At 42.1% G+C, this 25,177-nt stretch overlaps 1 protein-coding gene across 3 annotated transcripts in view; it reads left to right on the forward strand.

Moving 5' to 3' along the window:
• The first annotated feature begins 4,609 nt into the window (after window positions 1–4,609).
• The window catches only part of LOC137644033 (zinc finger and SCAN domain-containing protein 2-like), a 156,286-nt gene continuing 135,718 nt past the window's right edge, over window positions 4,610–25,177 (forward strand). For 2 of the 3 annotated variants that reach the window (XR_011045117.1, XM_068376924.1), the window contains exon 1: window positions 10,566–10,744. The gene's annotated coding sequence lies outside the window, so the exon portion shown is untranslated. Of the gene's footprint in view, window positions 4,708–10,565; window positions 10,745–25,177 lie in introns of those variants that run through there. The other variant, XM_068376925.1, reaches the window with a different exon arrangement.

The raw sequence follows: 25,177 nt of genomic DNA on the forward strand, positions 1-25,177 counted from the left end.
TAAGATTACCAAACAATTCTTCCTCACTCAAGGGGTTACTGCACTGTAATTGTTCAGTGGCTACTTTCCTCTTGGTAAGGCTAGAAGAAACTATTTAGCTATGGTAAGCAGCTCTTCTAGAAGGACACTCCTAAATCAAACCATTGTTCTCTAGTCTTGGGTAGTGCCATAGCCTCTGTACCATGTCTTAGGTTAGAGTTCTCTTGCTTGAGGATACACTCGACCATACTATTCTATCATATTTCTCTTCCTCTCGTTTGGTTAAAGTTTTTATGGTTTATATAGGAGATATATTTTAATGTTACTCTTCTTGAAATATTTCCTTTTTCTTTTTTCCTTTCCTCACTGGGCTATTTTCCCTGTTGGAGCCCCTGAGCTTGTAGCATCCTACTTTTCCAACTAGGATATAGCTTAGCAAGTGATAATAATATGATTCCCATTACAAGAGTGCTGGAAAAGACCAAAGTTGGATACCAACTGAAGAAAGGAGTCAGCAGAATAAACCACCTGATATTTAAAATTGACACCAAGCTGTTCGGGAAAGATGCTAAGGAAGTAGACATACTAATCCAGACGATGAGAATTGTATCAGGAGACATCAAGATGGAGTTTGGAACTTTGGAATAGAAAGGTTGCTCTAGTTAACATAGAGTAAAGCAAAGTATCAAGGACGGAAGGAATAAAGCAGACAGATGGAAATGATATTAAAGACTATGTGCAAAGAATCAAAGCTTAACTCTGGAAATATGGTAAAGGTTATAAACAACTGGGCAGTGCCAGTAATCAGGTACAGTGCTTGAATAGTGGACCGGAAAAAGTCAAGAGATATGCAACATGGATAGAAAAACTAGAAAGATAATGATAATGAACGTGTCCCTAGCACTGCACCCAAGAACAAGTACTGACACTATATATACCACTCTGTGAAGGAGAAAAATGACATATCCATATGGAAGATTATGTTAACATCGAAAGTAGAGCACTGGGACAGTACCTTAAGACCGGTGAAAATGAATGGCTTAGAGCTGGGCAAGAAAATTTGATAAAGAACAATGAAGACCCAGAAGTGTATAAGGGGAGAACGGGAAAAAAGAGGTTAGAAGAAACCAAATGGATGGATAATTCCTGAGACAAACTCAAGAATTTTCCTGTAAGTAAGCAAGGCAGTGGCTACAGAGAGAAGAACAGAAGGAAACTGAAGGGATGATAATGGTAGCATAAGATTAAGCTTTAAGAAGATATATTCAACTAGCAATAGACGAACTAACATTACGTAAAAGTGCATGAAATTCATGGGGTAAAAAAAGTCATCAACCACATTGCCAGTGAATGTTCAGCGCTTCCTCAGAATGAATATAAGAAACAATATGATACAGTGGCTAAAGCTCCCCATTTGAGTCTGTAGAAAGAATCAAATACAAAGCAGTATTAAATGGTATAAACATCAACCTCAAGTTGCGATAGAAAGTGATCATGCTAAATAACTCTGGGACTACAGTGTGTAAGGACGTCGGTGATCAACAAGACAACTGAAAAAGTATCACGCATAGATATTGCAGTGCCATGGGACTCGGGAGTGTATGCAAGTAGAAGTGCGGCCAATAATCATAGGAGCACTAGGGACCATACGTAAGTCATTGAAAATGATATAGCCCAAGGACTTGCGCAAAAGAGCGTGCTACTTGAAAGGAAACAAAGAATTGAGTTTCAGTAACAAGAAAAAAAAAAAAGGTCAGAAAGTTGCATATATGACCCAAGAAATACGAAAATATGAGAAAAAATGAAAGATGGCATTGGAAGTGAGAAAGAAGATATATGAAACAGTAGTAGTACCAACAATATTTGCTAATGTGGAGACCTGGGGTGAAATAAGATAAAGATATGAAAGATCTGGAAAACCGTCAATATAGGATAATAAGGAATATGTATGAACAACCTGCAAGTACTCCATATTGGGGCATCCTTGCAGAAACAGAAATATGGCCAGTGTCTTGCAGAATAGAATATGAAAAAAAATTAATGCTCTTCCATATTATCATAAACTCTGATATAAAAAAGACTAGTAAGAGAGATAATTGAAAATCAGTTGAAGGACCCTTATGGAAAGTGCTGGAGTAAGAGCATAGAAGAAATCTAATAAATATGGGATGGAAGTTGAAGAAATAAGAAGTTGAGGAAAAGGACCCTGAAAAAAAAATTAAGAAAAGAATTATGGAAAAAAAATAGAAGAAACCATGAAGAAAAAAAATGTGATGAAAAAAAATTAAGATTTATAGAAGGAAATGGCCCACAGCCTTATATCAGAGAAATGGATCTGGATAAGGCATTTCCTGTATTGTAGACAAGATTAAATTTGCTCAATTTAAAAACAAATTTCAGGGGGAAATGTGCAGATAATTTGTGACCTGTGCCAAGAGGAAGAAAATGATACTGAACATTTATTTTCATGTCCATGATTATGAAAAATAATCAAACTTGATACAAGAAGCACGTTGCAAAATCCTTGCCGGTATCTGGTTGCATTTATAAGTTGGACAATGCACATGAAAGAAGAATTTAAAAAGTAAGAACAAAAAAAGGGGTTGCCAAAAACTGATGATAGCAAGGTGTTATACCATCTGATTTCAAGGCAGAATGGGATAAAAGTAAAGATTGAGAATTTCATTATTAATTTATTTATGGTACTGGTAAAATAAGCGTAATTACAATAATAAGAATAAGCTTAGAAGCTTTGCACCTATCTATAATGCGATAGAGTGGTCGCAAACTTATTTTGCGGAGTAATCAATTATCAGGAACATTACATATAGTGAGAAAAGTGATGGATTCCTAAGGAAGCTGGGTGTAACTCGGAACCCCACACTATAAATTACCAGTCTCTGTAGACTGATTAACAACAACAACAACAATAATAATAATAATAATAATAATAATAATAAATGAATTACACCATTCGAAATAAAGGCAAATATAGGCTTAGAAATTTTGTAACGCAATATGGAGGCATTGGGAATAATGTTGGTGAAAATAATATAATGTAGGTCATGTTGACTTACACTATTCTTGGGTATATTTTAAACTCTCTCTCTCTCTCTCTCTCTCTCTCTCTCTCTCTCTCTCTCTCTCTCTCTCTCTCTCTCTCTCTCTCTCTCTCTCTCTCTCTTGTAGATAAAAACTTTGAAATAGTAGCCTAATGGTCTCATGGTGGAAAATGACCCTCGTGTGGATTTGCAAGAAGGGACAAAAATTGGATACGATGGGAATTTTGTGAGATAGTTTCTACCACAAGAAGCGTGTTTATATAGATACAAACACAAGTGATGCGAATAAAGAGAAAATGAAGTGGCTTTGTCCTGAATGTAGATGAAGCCAAAATTGCAATTGAAAAACTGGAAGATGTCGAAAAATCTATAAAAAGTAAAGAAGGAAAAACTTCACAACAGATCACGAAAAAAAGAATTGCTGAATTGGAAAACAATTTTCTGACGCTCATCGTTAACTCGGCTAATTCTACCCTGGCTACTGACCCAAAAGCTATTATTATCTTACTGAGAAAGTTGATAATCTAGCAAAGGACATGGAATAAATCAACACACGAAACACTATTTGCACACAAAAAAGTAGAAAATTACATGCTGAAAAAGATAAGGAAAAAAAATCTACGAGTAATTGAATCATCACAGGCATCACCTAGAATGATTTACAGGAAAAGTCAGGTTGAAAAAATTCAAAATATACCAATACTTAATACGAGGATAACTTCAAATGGAAATGTAATTTTTGCTGATGATAAGATTAGAGACGAAGCGGTTAATAAAATTCAAACAATGGTTGCTTCCAGTGAGACGAGATAATTGGAAAAATAAAACCTAAAATAATTATATGCAATTATGATGATATAGTTAATGCTTTGGTTCAAAGGAATCATTGTTTGGACCAGACTCAACATGTTCAAAGAAAGGTGTTTTTCAAAGAAAAGTGTTGCAGGTGGTACTACTCACTTCATGATGAAATGGATTCCTGAAGTTCTCAAATCTGTTCATGACATTGGTGACACCTTATGTTGTAATGGATAGAGCCTGATTTATAAGGTCAAGTGCTCTAAGCCCCCGGACAAAAGAAGAATTAGTTGGAAAATAAAAAGTATTTTGTGACCAAGAACGCCCCCCCCCCTTCCGTAACATACGCAGAAATGTTTTATTTATTTAATTTCTATTTAGAAATTGTAATGATTAATTATGTAAAAAGCAAACGCCAATGTATTTTAAAGCATACAGTTATTTGCATGCTCATCGTTCTCACCGTGATCCAAATTTTGTATAGTGTGTGACAAAGCACCGAAAAAAAACAAACATTTTGTAATGCAACGCAAATTTTATAGACATGATAATTTTTTATCTAAAACGAATTAAAGTAAATTTAATAGTATTTTTATCATAATTATTTTTTAAGTATTCTTGCATGACCATCGATTATCATGACTAATTTTTAAATGACTGTCATTTTGGAATTTGTTAAAATGGTGGTGCAAAGTTAAAATTTGGGCTGAGATGTGAAGCTTGCGTCATCCCCACCCATGTGGCGACTTCATTCTTCAAATAAAAGCTGAGTTGGTAACAAGGCAGTGTAGACGGCAACAAGCCTCAGTCACATCACCTTGAACGGCATCGCAACTCTACCTCTTAACTTCATCTTTTGGATTTTAATGTAAGTGCCAGAAAATCTTTATAAATTATATCCTGTCATTTGCTGTTGTGTTTGTATGCATGCATTATCGATCATTATTATTGGTAACCCAAACTACCCAGTTTTATGCACCAGGCATTTTTATCAAATGATCAATTTTATTTTATGGCCATGATTAAGCAAGGAAGCTTCAACTCCATATTCACTGTCAATATGCTTGATAAGTTAAAATGCTCCTAATTTAGGCCTAACCGATAGTAGATTCACATGCAAGGCAAGCCAGCGTGCAGTGTAATGTGGCACAAGGCGTTTGGTTCAGCAATCATGATATGAAAGTATGTGAAACGAAAGAACATATGCGGTACTTGCGTAGTCTAGTTTAGGAGATACCATTTCCTGAAATCCAAAATTAAACTTGCTTTCGTAATTCACTTGTTTTTTATTGGTTACGTTTATTATAAGATACATTTTGGACTTGTATCTAAATATTGAAAACTATTGAGAGGGGGAATTACTGTACTCATGCATTGGAGTATATTTAGTGTGTGTATGTATATATATATATATATATATATATATATCCACGTACACCTATCGATGCAAAGGGCTTCTGCTATATTCCGCCAGTCATCTCTATTTTGAGCTTTTACAATAATTCTTCTCCAATCATCATATCCTACTTCACGCTTCATGGTCTTCAGCTATGTAGACCTGGGTCTTCCAACTCTTCTAGTGCCTCTCTCTCTCTCTCTCTCTCTCTCTCTCTCTCTCTCTCTCTCTCTCTCTCTCTCTCTCTCTCTCTCTCTCTATATATATATATATATATATATATATATATATATATATATATATATATATATATATATATATATATATATATATATATATAATAGCTATCACTAATCAGTAACATAGTTAATGGAGTCATCTTAGGACCTCAATAAATGATGAAAAGTTGAGTGCTTTATGTTTGTTAGATGTAGAAAGTAGTTATAAAACAGATACATTCTGATGATTTAATCAAAGGATTTACTGAGGTAAGCGGTAGGGGGAGTTTTTGTAGTCAATAAAAAATTAACAGTAATTTGAACAAATTTAAGAAATTTATGCACCATAATAATCCATACCTTTTCATGATCACATCCGTATTTGTTATACAACATAAACTGAATAATATAGCCAAACTTATTCTCAGTCTATGAAATTGTAAGAATTGGAAGAAATATTATTCGAAACCTTGCACTACCCATTTCCTCGGTTAGAAAAATTAATTAAACTTTCTTCTTTATAGATAATTTAGTTTCTTCATGGAATAAGTGCCCTACCTAAACATACTAGTGCCCCAGGCCCCCAATTTCTAAATCCGGTAATGGTGATAGGGTATATATAACATATGTGATAGGTATCATACGATTGCCTGTTTTCACTATCAAAGGTATGAGCATTTTTATAAAGATTGTAAGTTGAAGATTGATGATAGAGTGTGTGAGAAATGTTCAGGACATCACGTCACTAAGGAATGTAACTCGGGTGATTAAATGTATGAACTGCACTAAATTTAAAATACTAAGTGATGATCATTTAGTGAAATCAAGAAACTGCAAAGCTTTTGATTTGGAATTGACAAGGCTAACAGAAAATACGGACAATGGATACTAAGGACATCATAATTTGCGGCCATGTAAACATTCAGTCTGTTGGTAATAAAACCATTCAAATTATAGGATTGAGAAATGTTTCGACATATTAGCATTTTCTGAAACCTGACTAAATGACTTCTACAAGACTAAGATAGTTGAAATTGCCCACATTACGCTTTCTTTCACGTTCCAGGAGTGCAAATTAGGAGTTGGATTTTTTGTTCTCAGAGGCTATTCCAATCTCAAAATTAGAAAAAACTAGTATAACAAGTTTTGAATATATGGAAATGAACTTTTACACACACAAAAGAAAACAAGAAACAAATAACATCTGTCGTAATAGTTTATAGACCTCCGAGAACAAATACAAATATCTATTTTGATGAGTTTAGTATGCTCATTGAGATGATTGGCATGGCAAAAAAAAAAAAAAAAAAAAAAAAGATGAGTTGTTCAGTGATATTTCAATCTTCGGCTGGATGACGCATCAACTCTATGCTTCAGCCTTTAGTGGGTTATCAGAATCATATCAACTGGTTCATAGTATCGATTGTGTATAACAGCTTTGACTGGGCATATGTTGGACCAGCGATGGAATGAATAATATTGTATTAGATACTAATGTGGAAGAGAAGGGCACTATTTTGCAGCACACATGCGTATGTCTTTAATTACCTTCACAGAAACACGCAGTGCTAAATAGAATTATCCTTGTAAATAAATACATTTACTCGTGTTTTTATTAATGACGTAGCAAATAATATAAATGTTATCAATATTCCAGGCGGCCATGTGTAAAGTGCCAATATAATTACATATTAAAGAGGAAAAACGGAATAATATAAGAAAAAGATCCAGAGAGTAGCAACCGACACGGATTAAATCATATCGTCTCCTTAATGGTGTAATATGGGAAATGTAAATAAAAAAGGCTACCAGGTGGGTATTGCGACCAAGATCTGACTAGTAAATTTCTAGAATTGTTTAAAAACAAATTATAAAATATAATTAGGTAATTTACAGACATGCCATATTAGTTTGTTACATGATGTACTAGATACTCAGATATCAAAATAATTAAGCATATTGAGACAAATAACTTGCCGTTATTCTTTCGATATTTGTGTTATTTGTTCGTTTCATTTTAAAATATAGAATTTCTGCTAATTGAACAAAAAATGCAACAATGATACCTGAAGGTTATTTTTATGAAATGATTTATTGATACAAAGCCACACTTGACACATCTACCTGCTGTAGGCTACTGTGAAGAATTGAAACCCAGTATTTGGGAAAGACGGATGACAGTTATAAAAAGAGGGGGTGTTCAAATTGGGGATAATTTGTGGTAGATCATAGCTAATGATAGTGAATGTCCATAGATACCAAAGCTGTGTAGTGTGCACCTGCTAAAGTATAGTGCCACAGTCTAGAGCTGTGGAATAAGCATCGACGAAGCAGAAACAACTTATCTATTGGTGAATCGAAACAATAGTAAATTAACAAAGAGTTTTGTTTGTAAAGCTTTGAAATGCACAGTTTTTAGTTAAATAATCTTCTGATGTTCGTTAAGAGCTCTTCTTGTAATTCGCAAGTAACGATTGCAACAGTGTTTGTAATGTGACCGACCAGGACCAATAATCAATGAAATTTTGTATTAGCCTTGTTACAGTAAAAAGAAAAACTATTGCAATGGAAAAAATAAAGATAATTTTGGCGTAAGAGTCCAATACATTTTGAGGAGGATATAACAAAAGAAAAAGAAAATCAGGTTCTGGGGTGAGGCATAGCCTTTGCAACGGCACCTCCAAATTTTATCTTCTACTGTTTTGTCTTTTCTTCCACATCAGGTTTAATACATTTTTTACTTTTCTATATTTGTTTCACTAAATAGAAATAATCCTACTATTTTCTTTAGGTCTTTCTCGTATGGTTGTTGTAGCTCAATTACTTAATTCCTTTCTTTTCTATATTCCTGGCAAAACAAAAAATGTATCAAATCTTCCTCCTCATTTTCACAAAAATTACTGTTTACATTCCCCCATTGTGTCTATCTACAATATTTAGTTTTAACGTATTAGTTCTTGCTCTAAAAATATCACTGAAACAAATGTATTGTCATAAATTAACCCTTCTTTTATTTATTTCTTCCACGTTCTATATATTTCTAAACTCACCTTACTTTTTATTTCTTCTTTCCACTTTTCAGTATCCCACTTTCTGGTTTCCGATTTTATTTCTGCCTTGTTCATTCTTCTTATCTGTTTTATTGCTATATTTAATTCTTCTAAGTACTTTGCAGGTTGTTTCCATCTTCCTTCTTTTTCTTGAATATCCTGGATAATTGTTTTCAGTATTTCCTTCTTCCCATTCAGGGTACGATTTAAGTACTGCAGCTTCCCATCCATCACCCTTGCTTTCATAGAAGATGCACCTATCTCCCCTCTGTATTAGCTGTGCTTTTAGTGGCACCTAAAATCTTCCTGTATACTCCATTCTCTATTCTTTGTAGTTTCTCTATTTCAGTTTCTGTTAGATTTATAATACTTGTTCCATACAAAATAGATGGTAAAACGATACTTTTTCAGAACGTTTTTCATACTTGTTTACTTGTTTTTTGGTTTAAATCCAACCCTCCACTGAAGTCAGGTGAACTACTTCTCGGGCGGGTCCATATGAATCATCTAACAAAACATTTTCATTATAACTTATACAATTCTTTGATTGTAGCATCTTCAAAATCATATGATCTTGTGAAAAGTAATGTCTTTAGTTTCTTCTTAAATTCAATTGCTCCCTTTAGGTCCTTCATTTCAGTTGGCAGTTTATTATAATGTCTAGGCGCACAGTAGCCAAAAGCCCTTTCACCAAATTTACTATTTGTTCTTGGTTCAGATAGCCTATGTTTGTCACACATGTGTCTTATGTTAACATCTGTTTCTAGTTCTAGTTTGTTCAGGCATTCTTTTAGATATTTTGGTTCAGTATCTTAAACTTTAGTAAGAGTAGCTTGTATTCAATTCTCACCTTTACCGACAGCCAGTGTAATTTGATTAGTGCAGGGGTAACTCTTTCCCTATTGTGTAGTCCTTTAATTAATCTTTGGGCTCTGTTTTGTACTCTCTGAATTTTCTTCAGCTGATAATTTGGTAAGCCATAGAACAGTGAGTTGCAGTAATCAATTCTTGAAAATATGTGGTGATTAATGAGTATGGCCATAGATTTTTCATCTAAGTATTTACTAATAAATGCTGTTTCTAATATGATAGTTACAATTTCTTACCATATTATTTATATGTTCATTCATCGTCAGTCTATCATCCATGATTACTCCAAGATTTCTGACAGATTTCTTTAGGCCAATGATCGATTGACCTATTTCAATTCTTTAGAAGCATTCGATTTTTTTTTCAGATCTTTTTCATTTCCAAAAATAATACATTCACTTTTATCTTCATTGAGCTTGAGCATTTTGTTAACATCCAAGCCTTAATGTCATTCATTATTTCATGTATCTTTCTTTTAGCTTCATCAACTGATTCTATTGGGAAATAGAATTGTGTATCATCAGCGTATATTTTAAACTTAACTCTGTGAGTTTCAAGTATATTTGCCAGTTCAATCGTGTAAATTTCAAACAGGAGAGGACCTAGTACACTGCCTTGAGGCATCCCTTTGGTTAGTTTTCTTGTCTCAGATTCAACATTTGATATTACTACTTTAACTTTGTGGTTTTCAAGATAACTCACAAACCAGTCATATGTTCGTTCTTCGATGCCCACAGCTTCAAGGTCTTCCTTCAGATATGTATGTTCTACAGTATCAAATGCTGCACTTAGATCAAGCATCACAAGAATGCAATACTTACCATTTGTTATAATTTCTGTTATGTCATTTTGAATCGCTAACACTGTTGTTTCTGTGGAGTAATTTTCTCTGTATGCAGATTGATCATCAGGTATGACATTAGATTTTTTTCAGATGTTTCCAGGTTTGTTCGTGTACAGCAGTTTCAATAATTTTCGAAAAATATGACAGATTTGATATTGGCCTATATGAACTTGAATTGTCTGTATCACCTTTTCCTTTATACACAGGCTTGATACTTTAAGGCAAATTTTCTCTATAACTGAATATGTTAAATTAGCTAATTTTTGTGTTTTTTCTATCATTACCCTTTTTTTAGTTTTAAAGATATTCCTATTATTGTGGTATCCTACGCGAGATGGTAAGAAGAAGAAGAAGTCCTTAAACGTAAACATACACGGCTTCGCCTACCGCTACTACTTCATTGTCAAGTTTGAAGCCTATTCGAATAATATTAAACAATCCATGTAGGAGTTGGTACTGTTGTCGCCTTGGTCTCAGTAGCTGTACAATAATGTATTGAAAAGGAACGCCTACCTTGCCCTTATATGGTAATTAGTCCCTATAGCTTTACCTAAGCGTAATACCGTTACATTGCCGTAGTATGTAACAAAGATGAAGGAGGTTAATTTCAGCAGGCTTGTTTACCATATTCAAGATTTATGTGTTGTTTCTATAACCTTATGAATGTGATTTCTGACCTATTTTATGTCTTCAAGCAGCTGTTTATCATACCTGTATTATGTCACACGAACACTGATGGCATTTTGTCAAGACTGTCTTGAGGGAAAGGCCTTTGTGACACTTTTAAGGCTTACAAACAGGCCTGTGCATATTTCATGGTATGCATTTTGAATACGAAAATCTACCTTTGGGTACAGAGTTTACGGTACTGTATGTTATCCCACTGGGTTAGCAACATCAGTGCACCTAATGCTGTAAACTATACAGTTTATTTAAATGTTACTGTATTTGAAATTTTTAGTTTTTCCTTGTTTCCATTCCTGCTTTTTCAACTAGGGTTGTAGCTTAGCATTTAATAATAATAATAGTAGTCCACCTCTTTATATTTTGTCCCCTGCCAGCTTCTTGCCATCCAACTTCTAACTTTTATTCATTTAACAAAACTCAAAATCAATCAATATGTTAGGTTTTATTTCTATTGCCACAGTTCAAATGAATGAACTTAGTCTAATTTAATTAAGCTGCCATAGGGTAATGGGTGCCGGTTTAGTACGTGGCCTACCTTTTTATTCTGGTTTAGTATGTGGCCTACCTGTCTTGTTAGGTTAGGTTAGGCCACATACTAAATAATATAGAATTTCGTAGGCCGTATTCGAAAGGTAGGCCACATACTAAACCGGCTTGGGTAATGTATCATGGAGAAACAATGCAAAAGCTTAAAAGGGGTGTGGGTAAATTCCTACCTATGGTTCTGCATTGGTGGTTAACATTGAAACTAATGTTCCTTACTAATGTGATGGAAGGCTCCATTGACTTACTGGGGGCTAAGCCTGTTTTCACCCTGCTTTACTTATGGTAAGCTGGTCATTAAAGTTCTGGGAAAGGTGATACTTTGATTTCCAGGCAAATACATGAACCATATACTTTTCCTACTCGATATCTTGTTTTTTATGCATTTCTGACCGTGATTATTGGGGCAAACCATCCGCTAATAAGTTTTTGGACCCCCTTATATAGGCTAAAGACGATTATGGGGGAGCCCAGTGGAAAAATGGTATTTTTTGGGTTGGGGAAATGCCAACAAAGGAGTGATTTACACCAATTATAATGGCCAGAAATGCAGATTAAATACCCGATAACCAGTTGGAAAAATATATAGTTCATTATTAGTACCTGAAAATTGAAGTATAATTATCTATGATTCACTTCATGACCTTCTAGTGGTTTTTGCTCTGGCCAGGCTCTCTTTGCTCACAAAATTAACTTGTTCCGTAACTGACATACAAACCACGTTATTTAAGAGGGGTTATTACTTTCGGCGTAGCTGATATGACGAGCCATTAGAATTTTAACGAGGGTTTACTACTCCCCACTCCCCCCCCCCTTCAAACACACCTGTACTTGAGCCCACTTTGCTCTCGGCTCGGGTGGTAGTCAGACGTGTCCGCTCTCACCCTCGCCTCTCTGACAGCCATTAATGCTTTTTGCTTTTTCTTCTACAGGTGTGTTTGAAGTTGTCCTCTGTTATCATGCGCAAGTGTCCTGGATTACCCGACCGCCCTTGTGGTACGTTTATGTCGACGGTTGATACGAACCCTCACACCCTTTGTCCTAATTGTAGGGGCCAACGGTGTGATAGAACTAATAAGTGTGGTGAGTGTAGGGAGTGGTCTACCTCCCAGTGGGAGAGGTTTTCTCGGCGATGGAAGAAGAAGTCCAAGCGGGATATTTTTCCTTCGAAGGTTTCTTTGAAAGGGGAAAATCCCAAAGACTCTTCGTCCGTTGCCCAAACCTCCTCCGAAGTTCCCGCTTGATCGGTTTCTTCCGAGAAACTGTCAAGTGGTAGCTTAGGCCATAGTTCTGTTTCCCGACCTCGGGGTTTGGGAGAGAGAGTTGCCTCCCATAGCGAGGCAGCTCCTCCTCCTCCCCCGGGGGGAGGATTTAGATATTAATTTGTGTACTAATGATTTTTTTAAATATTTAACTTAGCCGGTAAATATATAATAGCTGCAACTCTGCGGCTCGACAGAAAACACACTCAAAAAACTCGCGAGCGATCGCTATGAAGGTTGCGGGTGTGCCCACCAGCGCCAACTGTCGGCCAGATACCACTCTTGCATGTAAACAAACCCTTCAATTCTTCTCTGTCGACGTTGACGACAAGACGTATTCATACTCGCTGTAGAACCTGGAGTTTTCTTAACATATTTGGTGAAGTACTTCATTTTGGTTTGAGCTTTCGCAGTACAGGTGTTTTATCTTCAACTTAAATCTTGAACTCGTTTTTGGATAGATTTAATTTTTGATGACTTTGGATTGTTTTTTGGACTTTCCTTGACTTTTAAATGGCCGACCCTTCCCTTCCCTCAGTACGGAAGTGTGTTTAGGCTTTTAGCAATTATCTTATCACGTTATAAATTAATTATAGATTTTCCTCTATATATTTTATATCTCAACCGCCTTTATTAGGCCTCTTCGATTAGCTTTCCATTTATAATAAACATCAAAATAAATTTTAATGATTTGTTTATATGCGACCTTTCCTGAGAGTAGGCGGTCCTAACTTGGAAACCGAAGTTAAACAACGTTGAGCCCTTTTCAATCGTAAATAACTTTTACAGAGCTAATGATTTAAAACTTATTAAATGAAATATTTTTAGTAAATATTTTATGATAGTTTTTTTCTTTGAATAGTCTTCGTACTGTTTCAAAGATGAACTAACGTTTAGTTTATTTATGCTACGCAGTTTGCGCTCTATCGTTACGATAGAGAGAGAGAGTATCACGGTTTCACTTTGCAGAAAGAGTAAATCGATTCTGACGTTTTGTTCTTTTTTCTTTCAAAGCTTAAATGTTATAAAGACTATTTTAAAGGAACTTTTAATTGAAAAACCTTTCAGTTTTTTCCTTTGGTCAAATATCCTGTTTATTGACGAAAGGTAAGTGGGCTCTTCTCTTCGGTGCGAAATCAAGAGAGAGAGAGAGAGAGAGATAGAGACGGAGAGAGAGAGAGGAGAGAGAACGTTCCGATCTTTATCTCGTCCCAAGCGAGTAACGTTGTTCTCGAGTTACTCTCGTCCCTAGTCTCTGTACGGGGAGAAAGGATAAAACGTTTTTAGTTTTTTATTCTCGTCCCAAGGCACTGTACGGTGAGAGATTGAAAACGTAGTTTTGAATGAACTAGTGTTTAGTCTCTTCCCCAGCCACTGATTTTTTTATCTTAAAATATGTTTACTGTTTTTTGCTGGTATTAATGTGCTTACATTATACGACTGATTTCGCAATTACAACCTTTTGATGAGGGTAGAATTGCGTGCTTCAGGTAGAAATCAGTTTTATTCATACTTAATGTGAATTGTTAAAAAATTCGATTTCAGTGAAATAAGTGCAAAACAGAAAATCGTAGTGATAAAGTGATATTGCGCAAAGTGTTATTAGTGTTGCGACCGAGGGTTCGTCTGTTCGTGCCTGTCGTTCGCCTAGTCCGGGACCTCTTGCAAGCTCCCAAGCCCAGGGGAGAAGTAATGTCGTACGACTTATGGGTTCGAGAGGCCTTGATCAGCGAACAGACGTTCCCTCTATGGTATCAGGTGTATCTTACCAAGATTACCCCTACCATAAGGCGAGAGAGACGATTTTCTCCTCGTCATCCGAAGGCTTTTCGCATAAGAAACCGTGGAACAAGGTTTCGAGGCCCTTTAAGCGAAAGTCAGTCCTTTCAGGACAGGTCCAGCGTCCTGGTTTTAACTATTAGGACAGCTCTGACCCTATGCAGTCATCGGAAGACTGCTCGCCGCCTAACAAAAGCGTAACACAGACTCCGAGAGTCTTTTTGTAGGCAAGGTTTTGCGGTCACAGACGTTACCCTCGTCTCTTACCGCAACCATTCCCGTTGATCCTAAATGGGTTGTACGGCAAGACATGCAGAATAAGCTTGCCTCCCTTATGGAAGACTATTCTGCCGATAAGTCCGTTGAGCCTAGCCGTTTATCTCATCGAGATCCTGGCCTTCAGCCACCCTAACGTTCCTTTGTGCGTCCTGTTGACGTTGGCGTAGCCAAGTCACGTCAGTCAGGTTGTTTAGAACCACACTCGATGCGGTCTCGTGTGGATTTTCAGCCACATTTGGACGTTAAGCCACTTGCTGATGCTCCTGTTGACGTTCAGGACGTTCGCCAACAATCGGAGTTGACTTGTTTTGACGCTGAGCGTCAACCTCCGCATTCTAGAGTTGTTTTGACTGCTCAGTCTAGGCGGTCAAAGCAGTCTCGAGTGGACGCTGTGCGTCCTCACGCACCTGTTGTTGTTGACAGTTCACAGACTGTCAAGCAGTTACATGACGTTGCGTCCTGGTCCGCTACTAATGCACCAGTGCGTGTGGACTCTGCTTGTAAAGCATTGCCACCACGGTAGGTCTCTCCCTTGCTTGAGACTCGGCTATTGTCGGACAAGGTTCCTTCAGATGAGGAAGTTGCTGTTCCCCTCCTACTGATATTCCCTTGAGGACTCTGTCAGACGGAGAGGAGCCTAAAGCTGCTTAGCCCTCTATGGACTTTAAATAAATCATGCTGATTTTTAAGGATCTTTGTCCGGATCTTTTTGTAACTGCTGCTCCTCGTTCGCCTAAACGTCAGAGCTTACACTAGGCCTAGCTACTTCGAAGCCGTTGTTTTATAAGCTAGTGCTCTCTCGCTCTTCTAAGAGAGCTTTACGTTTGCTAGGCGACTGGTTTATCACCAGGAGGAGTTTGGGGGAGACAGCCTTTGCTTTCCCTTCTTCTAAACTGGCTTATAGAGCGAGAGTCTGATATGACACGAGAGAAGTTCTCGGCTTGGGAGTTCCTGCCTCTGCCCAGATAGACTTCTCAAACCTCATAGACTCTCCCTGGCGCCTGGCCATGAGACGCTCCAAGATTTTACAGGCCGACTTCACAGCTATTTTCGAGCCTTTGAAGTTTTGCTGTACAATTATGTCATGCATAAACAAGGCTCTCAGGGATGGCTCCAATGATCTGACAGCCACGTTCTCTGCAGGAACAAGTCCCTCAGGGATGGCTCCAATGATTTGGCAGCCATGTTCACTGCAGGAGTACGTAAGAGGCAAGTGCGCTCAATGTGTTCATTGTCAAGACAAACTTCACGATGAAGTCTACCAGGCTGTCTTGACAGCATTTATGGAAGGCGACTGGATGGTCTCTCTCGACCTTCAGGAGGCATACTTCCACATTCCTATACACCCAGATTCCCAACCGTTTCTGAGGTTTGTTTACAGGAATGTGGGGTACCAGTTTCGAGCCCTGTGCTTTGGCCTCAGTCCTGCGCCTCTCGTGTTTACGAGGCTCATGAGGAATGTGGCAAAATCCCTCCATCTATTGGGGATCCGAGCCTCCCTGTACTTGGACGACTGGCTTCTCAGAGCATCGTCCAGTCTTCGCTGTCTGCAGGATCTACATTGGACGTTGAGTCTGGCCAGGGAGTTGGGACTTTTGGTCAACCTATAAGTCCCAACTGATCCCATCCCAGATTATTCTATATTTGGGGATGGAGATTCGCAGTCAAGCCCTGCTCGAAGTCCAACTAATGCTGAAACGAAACGTTTATTCAGTCAGGAGTTGGAACAGTCTCGTAGGGACTCTCTCATCCCTGGAGCAGTTTGTCTCACTAGGGAGACTACACCTTCTGCCTCTCCGGTTCCATCTAGCCTCTCACTGGAACTAGGACAAGACATTAGAGACGGTATCATTCCCAGTCTCCGAACTAGTAAAGGCATGCCTGAAATGGTGGGACAGCAATATCAGTCTGAGAGAGGGACTATCCTTAGCAGTCAAGAACCCAAACCACGTGTTGTCCTCAGACGCGTCGGATTTGGGTTGGGGTGCGACCCTGGACGGTCGGGAATGCTCGGGTCTGTGGACCTCAAGTCAGAAGAGCATGCACATCAACGGCAAGGAGCTATTAGCAGTCCACTTGGCCTTGATGATATTAGAAAGCTTCTTCGAAACTTAGTGGTAGAGGCAACTCAGACAACACCACAACTTTGGCGTACATCTCCAAGCAAGAAGGCACACACTCCTTCACGCTGCTCGAGATCGCAAGGGACCTTCTCTTATGGTCAAGAATTCGAGGCATCTCCCTGTTGACGAGATTCATCCAGGGGGACTTGAACGTCTTGGCAGACTGTCTCAGTCGGAGGGGTCAGGTGATACCCACGGAATGGATCCTCCACAAGGACGTGGGCAAGAGTCTTTGGGCTACTTGGGGTCAACCCACCATAGACCTCTTTGCCTCCTCGTTGACCAAAAGGTTACCAATCTATTGCTCTCCAGTCCTAGATACAGAAGCAATCTACATAGACGCGTTTCTACTGGATTGATCTTTTCTGGACTTATATGCATTCCCACCATTCAAGATAGTCAACAAGGTACTGCAGAAGTTCGCCTCTCACGAAGGGACAAGGTTGACGTTGGTTGCTACCCTCTGGCCCGCGAGAGAGTGGTTCACCGAGGTACTTCAATGGCTGGTAGACTTTCCAAGAAGTCTTCCTCTAACGGTAGATCTGTTACGTCAGCCCCACGTAAAGAATGTCCATCAAAGCCTCCCCGCTCTTCGTCTGACTTCCTTCAGACTATCGAAAGACTCTCAAGAGCTAGAGGCTTTTCGAAGGAGGCAGCCAGTGCGATTGCAAGAGCTAGGAGAGCTTCTACCATTAGAGTATACCAGTCGAAGTGGGAAGTCTTTCGAGACTGGTGCAAGTCAGCATCTGTGTCCTCGTCCAGTACCTCTGTAGCCCAAATCGCAGATTTTCTTTTACATCTGAGAAAGGTTCACTCCCTTTCAGCTCCCACGATTAAGGGCTACAGGAGCATGTTGGCTTCGGTCTTTCGACATAGAGGCTTAGATCTTTCCAACAATAAAGATCTCCAAGATCTCCTTAAGTCTTTCGAGACCTCTAAGGAACGTCGTTTGGCAACTCCTGGATGGAACTTAGACGTGGTCCTAAGGTTCCTCATGTCAGACAGGTTTGAGCCATTACATTCAGCCTCCCTGAAGGATCTCACCCTCAAGACACTTTTCCTAGTGTGCTTGGCTTCGGCTAAAAGGGTCAGTGAACTTCATGCCTTCAGTAAGAACATCGGCTTTTCTACAGGAAAAAGCCACTTGTTCACTTCAACTTGGTTTCCTGGCCAAAAATGAACTGCCTTCTCGTCCTTGGCCTAAATCTTTTGATATTCATTGCTTATCAGAGATCGTAGGCAACGAACTGGAAAGAGTATTATGTCCTGTTAGAGCTCTTAAGTTCGATTTAGCTCGTACTAAGTCATTACGAGGGAAATCTGAGGCATTATGGTGCTCAGTTAAGAAACCTTCATTGCCTATGTCAAAGAATGCTTTGTCATATTTTATCAGATTTTTTTTAATACGAGAAGCTCATTCTCACTTGAATGAGAAAGACCGATGTTTGCTTAAGGTTAAGACGCACGAAGTTAGAGATATAGCATCCTCCGTGGCCTTCAAGCAAAATAAATCTCTGCAAAGTATTATGGACGCGACTTTCAGTGTTCGCGTCATTTTACTTAAAAGATGTCCAGACTCTTTACGAGGACTGCTACACACTGGGTCCATTCGTTGCAGCGAGTGCAGTAGTGGGTGAGGGTTCTACCACTACACTTCCCTAATTCCAATATTCTTTTAATCTGTCTCTTGAAATGTTTTTTAATATTGTTTTATGGGTTGTTCGGAAGGCTAAGAAGCCTTTCGCATCCTGGTTGATTTGGCGGGTGGTCAAAGTCATTTCTTGAGAGCGCCCAGATTAGGGGTTTGATGAGGTCCTGTTGTATGGGTTGCAACCCTTGATACTTCAGCTCCTGGGAGTCTTTCAGCATCCTAAGAGGATCGCTGGGCTCCGTGAGGAAGACAGACTTACAAGGCAGAGTAATCGTCTAAGTCAACTTCCTTACCAGGTACCTATATATTTTGGTTTTGTTATATTGATAACTGTCAAAATGAAAAAACTCTTAGCTTATACGCTGTAAACTTAATTAACTCTGGTCTCTACCCACCGCCTTGGGTGTGAATCAGCTATTATATATTTACCGGCTAAGTTAAATATTTAAAAATGATATTTTAATTATAAAATAAATTTTTGAATATACTTACCCGGTGAATATATAAATTAAATGACCCTCCCTTCCTCCCCAATAGAGACGCAGCGGGACGAGAAGAATTGAAGGGTTTGTTTACATGCAAGAGTGGTTTCTGGCCGACAGTTGGCGCTGGTGGGCACACCCGCAACCTTCATAGCGATCGCTCGCGAGTTTTTTGAGTGTGTTTTCTGTCGAGCCGCAGAGTTGCAGCTATTATATATTCACCGGGTAAGTATATTCAAAAATTTATTTTATAATTAAAATATCATATTTCAGCTTTTGTCTTCCTTGGGGTTTGAGGGTTCGCCCTTCAAGAAAGCCTTGTCTGACATGATCCGGTTGGGGGCCGCTGTCAAACAATCGCCGATTTTGGCAGAGGTTGATCCTCTGTCTATCGTCGACGTTGTGGTGGCAGGGGCTTCTGATGCGGTATATCCGACCTCTGCACCTGATCAACCTGCTGTAGCTGAAGGCTTAGTTTCTCCCTCTGCTTAACCTTCGAGGCAGGAACTAAGTCCAACAGTCTCTCCTGCCGGTGATTCTCCCCCTCGGGGGAGTTCATTCACAGAGACTCCTTTGGAGGACTGCTGACGGTCAGCTCGCTGACCCTACGGCCCCCCAGAGGGCGCATACGGCGTACAGTAAAGCTCGCCTTCCTCTTCGCCGGAGAGGCCTTCCTTCACCTCACAAGGGTGTGAGGAGGCGCCTCTTCGGTTCATCATCTCCGCCGCTGAGGAGCCTCGTCATCGTCTCCGACTGTCCCAGCTACAACCCTGGACCTCTCTGCGAATCGTTCGCGATCCCCTTCGGTGGAAGGTCGTCCTTACAAAGGACATGTCGACCTTCCACCCGTCAGACCTGCTGGCCTGCCGTCGCCGTTCCTGGCTGCTGATGCGCTGTGGGCGCCGACACATCCTGTTGTTGTGAGATAGGCAACGGCCCCTTCGGGGCAACAAGGGCGTATGCGCAAGTTGGCGCATACGTCCCTTATGCTCCAGCGCTCATCTGCTGCCTACGATGCTCCTGCTAAAGCGTGCCAGCGCTCACCTGCGCGCCTTCAACCTTCTGCGCGCCTTCAACCTTCTGCGCGCCATGCACGCCATCGTTCTCCTGCGCGCCAGCGCTCGCCTGTGCGCTAACGATCTCCTGCGCGCGCAGTCTCCCAGTCGCGCTCACGCCCATCTCCCCAGCCTGATGTGCGCACACATGCGCGCCCACGCGCAAGAGATGTCTCTCCTGCGCGCGCCCAACGGTATCATCGCCCGCACGGGCTCTTCAGCCTTACCCTGCGCTGGCGCGCGCGAACATTCATTCTCGCGTGCACCCTCGCCATCGCCCTCGCGCGCGACCCCGGGTATTCCCCATCGCGCGAGCCGCAGCGCGATCACCAATACAGTACCCTCCCACTCGCGAGGCTGCAAGACAACGCGCGTGAAGGTCGTCATCGCCATATCCCCCCCCCCTCCCCCCCGCAAGCGCAGAACAGCGCGCTCGCCGGCAGGGGGGAAGGTTACAGAAAGGTCCAGGGACATTTCTTCTCCATCATCCTCTTCTTTTCAGGTGAACCCCCCCTTTGGTAACTCCTCCCAGGGATCGGTCGATCCCTTTCCCTCCAGAGGGAGTATCTGACAGTGCAGCCATCAGCCAGCAGCCTTGGTTTGGGACACTGGTCAGAGGAGTCGTGCAGGCATTTAAGCCTGTTCTCTCTGACCTGGGCCACAAATCCTTGGCAGCTTCTGCTCCCCTGAAGAGAAAAAGAGGAGTTTCAAACGTGGTAACTTCTCCGAGAGTAAAGCTGACTCCTCGGAAGTCCTTGAGGCAGGCCTCCTCACCCCCCCAGACTTTTTCTCCCTCCCCTTCGGAAGAAGACTTCCCGTCCTCAGGGGATTCACGTGAGGTGAGGCATTCCCCCATCATACCAATGAGGGAAACCCCACCTCGCGTTGGAAAGTCTTCTCGGGTAGGGGTGGAGAAGAGCCTACCCCCGTCGTTGTTGGAGTCTTGCATCCCTTCCAGGAGGGAGTCGAAGGACTCCAAGACTTCATCAAGACTTAGACCGGAGCCAGCCAGTCACTCGGAGAACGTCCGCGAGTCCCCCCAAGAAGAGCCTTTGGGGACAGGAGACTTCGCTGCTAGTCCTTCAGGAGGAGAGCTGCAGGAGTCAGAACATGCGTTCTGGCAGGTTCTGACCTTATGAGGAATCTCAATGGGTTTGCTGACCCAGAGATTCCTCCTCGTGAGGGCAAAGACACGGTCTTGGACACTGGTCAGAGGAGTCGTGCAGGCATTTAAGCCTGTTCTCTCTGACCTGGGCCACAAATCCTTGGCAGCTTCTGCTCCCCTGAAGAGAAAAAGAGGAGTTTCAAACGTGGTAACTTCTCCGAGAGTAAAGCTGACTCCTCGGAAGTCCTTGAGGCAGGCCTCCTCACCCCCCCAGACTTTTTCTCCCTCCCCTTCGGAAGAAGACTTCCCGTCCTCAGGGGATTCACGTGAGGTGAGGCATTCCCCCATCATACCAATGAGGGAAACCCCACCTCGCGTTGGAAAGTCTTCTCGGGTAGGGGTGGAGAAGAGCCTACCCCCGTCGTTGTTGGAGTCTTGCATCCCTTCCAGGAGGGAGTCGAAGGACTCCAAGACTTCATCAAGACTTAGACCGGAGCCAGCCAGTCACTCGGAGAACGTCCGCGAGTCCCCCCAAGAAGAGCCTTTGGGGACAGGAGACTTCGCTGCTAGTCCTTCAGGAGGAGAGCTGCAGGAGTCAGAACATGCGTTCTGGCAGGTTCTGACCTTATGAGGAATCTCAATGGGTTTGCTGACCCAGAGATTCCTCCTCGTGAGGGCAAAGACACGGTCTTGGACCGAGTCTTTGGGACTCAAAAACCCTCGAAGGCCAGTGCGGCTTTGCCCTGGTCTCAAGGGGTCAAGAGTGCCAGAGACAAGATCGAAGTCCAGCTCTCCGAGCTTGCTTCCTCCAGCCAATCCAGCACCAGAAACAAGCTCCTCCCACCTCCTCGTGTCCAACAGAGGAGGTACTTCGACATCGTAGAGGAGACTTGTTTGTCTCTTCCTCTTCACCATTCGTTGGAAGAGCTTACCAGGGGAGTCCCTCTTGAGAGACTCTCCAACCGGCAGGTCTCGATCTCGGCAACGGAGATCCAAAGCCAGGAGAAGGTGGCGAAATGTGCCATGCAGGCCACTTCGTGACTGGATATCTGGCTAGGGACCTTAGGTATCCTGATACGTTTGGAGGATTTATCCAAAGAAAGTACCAGGAAGGCTATGGAGACCTTTTTACTCTCGGGCACTCGCACGATCGAGTTTCTAGCCCACCAAGTCTCGAACTTGTGGGCTAACACCATCTTGAAACATCGATATGCGGTGTCTGAGAGGTTCCATCAAAAGGTCCCTAATACCGAGATCAGCAGGCTCAGACATTCTTCCGTTATGGTAAAGAACTTGTTTGAGCCTAGGGACGTGGAGCAGGCTGCTGAGAGGTGGAGGAAGTCCAAGCAGGACTCCCTCCTCCATAGGGCTCTGACATCGAAGCCCTATAAACCTCCAGCACCCCAGCTGCCACGCCGTACTAACACCACGAAACCAGCAGCGGCAGCGAAGACGGTGGTGTCTAAGCCCTTTCCTGTCAAGGACAAGAAAGGCAAAAAGTCTTCCAGGGGAGGAAAGAATCCTAGAGGGAGCGGCCGAGGCCGCAAACTCTAGGATTGGCAGTCCCCCTGCATGTCCACCAGTGGGGGGATGCCTACAACGTTGCGGGAACAGGTGGCAGCAACTTGGGGCCGATTTCCGTAATCAGTCGGGGATATCGCGTCCCGTTCACAATATCTCTACCTCCCCTGACAGCGGATCCAGTGTCATTGACCTCCCTTGCCATGGGATCAGCAAGGGGGCAAGACCTTCGGGCAGAAGTCCAGACCATGTTGAAGAAGGGCGCTCTCCAAGAGGTCCTCGACGGGTCTCCAGGCTTCTCCAGTCGACTCTTTCTTGTAAAGAAGGCATCTGGAGACTGGAGACCAGTCATCGACCTCTCGGCTCTGAACAAGTTTGTCAAGCAAACACCGTTTAGGATGGAGACCGCAGACACGGTCAGACTTGCAGTGAGACCGCAAGACTTTATGTGTACACTGGATCTGAAGGACGCGTACTTCCAGATCCCAGTCCATCCGTCTTCAAGGAAGTACTTAAGATTCAGCCTAGACAACAAGGTTTACCAGTTCAAGGTGTTGTGTTTCGGTCTCTCCACAGCACCACAGGTTTTCACCAGAGTGTTCACCCTAATATCGTCGTGGGCACACAGGATCGGCATCCATCTCCTCCGTTATCTGGACGACTGGCTGATCCTGGCAGACTGTGAGTCATCCCTTCTTCGACACCGAGACAAACTTCTGTGACTTTGCCAGGATCTGGGGATCATGGTAAATCTCGAGAAGTCCTCTCTCTGCTTCCCACTCAAAGACTGGTATACCTAGGCATGATCATAGACACCAATCTCCACAAAGCCTTCCCATCAGACGACAGGATAGCAAGGCTGAGGAGGGTCGCAACCCCTTTCCTCAGACGAGAAGAACTTCCAGCCCAATCGTGGTTACGTCTCCTCGGTCACCTCTCATCTTTGGCTCGTCCAGTTCCCAACGGTCGCCTCAGGATGAGATCCCTCCAGTGGCGACTCAAGTCCCGGTGGAATCAAGGTTACGATTCCCCGTACGTCATGATCCCTATGGGACCTGCGGAATGGATGGACCTCCAGTGGTGGGTGACAGACGAGAACCTACGAAGAGGAGTGGATCTTCTCGTCCTCCCCCCGTATTTGATGCTGTTTTCGGATGCCTCAAAGAAAGGGTCAGGGGCCCACGTTCTGCACCACAGGACCTCAGGCCTGTGGTCAGAATCAGAAAAGTGCCTCCATATAAATCTTCTAGAGATGAAGGCCGTTTTCTTGGCCCTTCAACAGTTCCAACAATACCTGGCGGGTCACTCTGTGGTGGTGATGAGCGACAACACCACAATAGTGGCTTTCATCAACAAGCAAGGAGGTACCTTTCAGAAGCAGCTATCCCATCTTGCAGTAGAGATACTGAGATGGACCGAAGTCCACTCGATTCCAATATCGGCACGTTTCATCCCAGGTAAGAGGAATGTGCTCGCCGACAATCTGAGCAGAGCGTCTCAGATAGTGAGTACCGAGTGGTCTTTGGATCATCTAGTAGCCAACAAAGTCCTGACTTTGTGGGGTTCCCCGATTGTGGATCTGTTCGTGACAGCGCTGAACTTCAAGCTTCACTGTACTGCTCCCCAGTCCCGGATCCCAAGGCAAGATGCCTTCCAACAACGGTGAGACAACATCAACATGTACGCCTTTCCCCCATTCTGTCTGATGAGGAGGGTGCTCAACAAGACCAGAATATCGGTCAATCTTTCAATGACCCTCATAGCTCCGCTATGGCATCACGCGGAATGGTTTCTGGACCTTCTGCAACTCCTAACGGAACTTCCGAGAGAACTCCCTCCACGACACGATCTACTCAGACAACCACATCCCAACATCTTCCACAAAGCCGTAGCTTCGCTACGACTTCACGTCTGGAGATTATCCAATATCTCTTCGCTGAGAGAGGATTTTCGCAACATGTTGCGATTAGGATGTCTGAACATCTGCGAATATCATCCGCATCTGTCTACCAGGCAAAGTGGAAAGTCTTCTGTGGTTGGTGTCGTGGAAGGAGTATCTCTCCACTCGATGCCACTATTCCAGCAATTGCGGAGTTCCTCGTGTATTTGCGAGAAGAAATGCGCCTTTCAGTCTCGGCAGTGAAAGGCTATCGCTCAGCCTTAAGTCTAGCCTTCAGGCTCAAAGGAGTGGACATTTCTTCTTTGCTAGAACTTTCCCTACTCATACGAAGTTATGAACTTACCTGCCCTCAGTCGGAAGTGAGACCTCCTCCATGGAACGTTGTTCGAGTTCTCAGGTCTCTTAAGAGAACTCCCTATGAACCATTACACCAGGCTTCAGATCGCCACCTAACTTGGAAGACGGTGTTCCTACTAGCTTTGGCTTCGGCCAAGCGAGTCAGTGAACTTCATGGTCTCTCATATGACATCGCCCATTCAAGGAGATGGGGGGAGGTAACGTTCAAATTCGTCC

The sequence above is a fragment of the Palaemon carinicauda genome, chromosome 7 (assembly GCF_036898095.1).
Source record: "Palaemon carinicauda isolate YSFRI2023 chromosome 7, ASM3689809v2, whole genome shotgun sequence".
Taxonomy (NCBI): domain Eukaryota; kingdom Metazoa; phylum Arthropoda; class Malacostraca; order Decapoda; family Palaemonidae; genus Palaemon; species Palaemon carinicauda.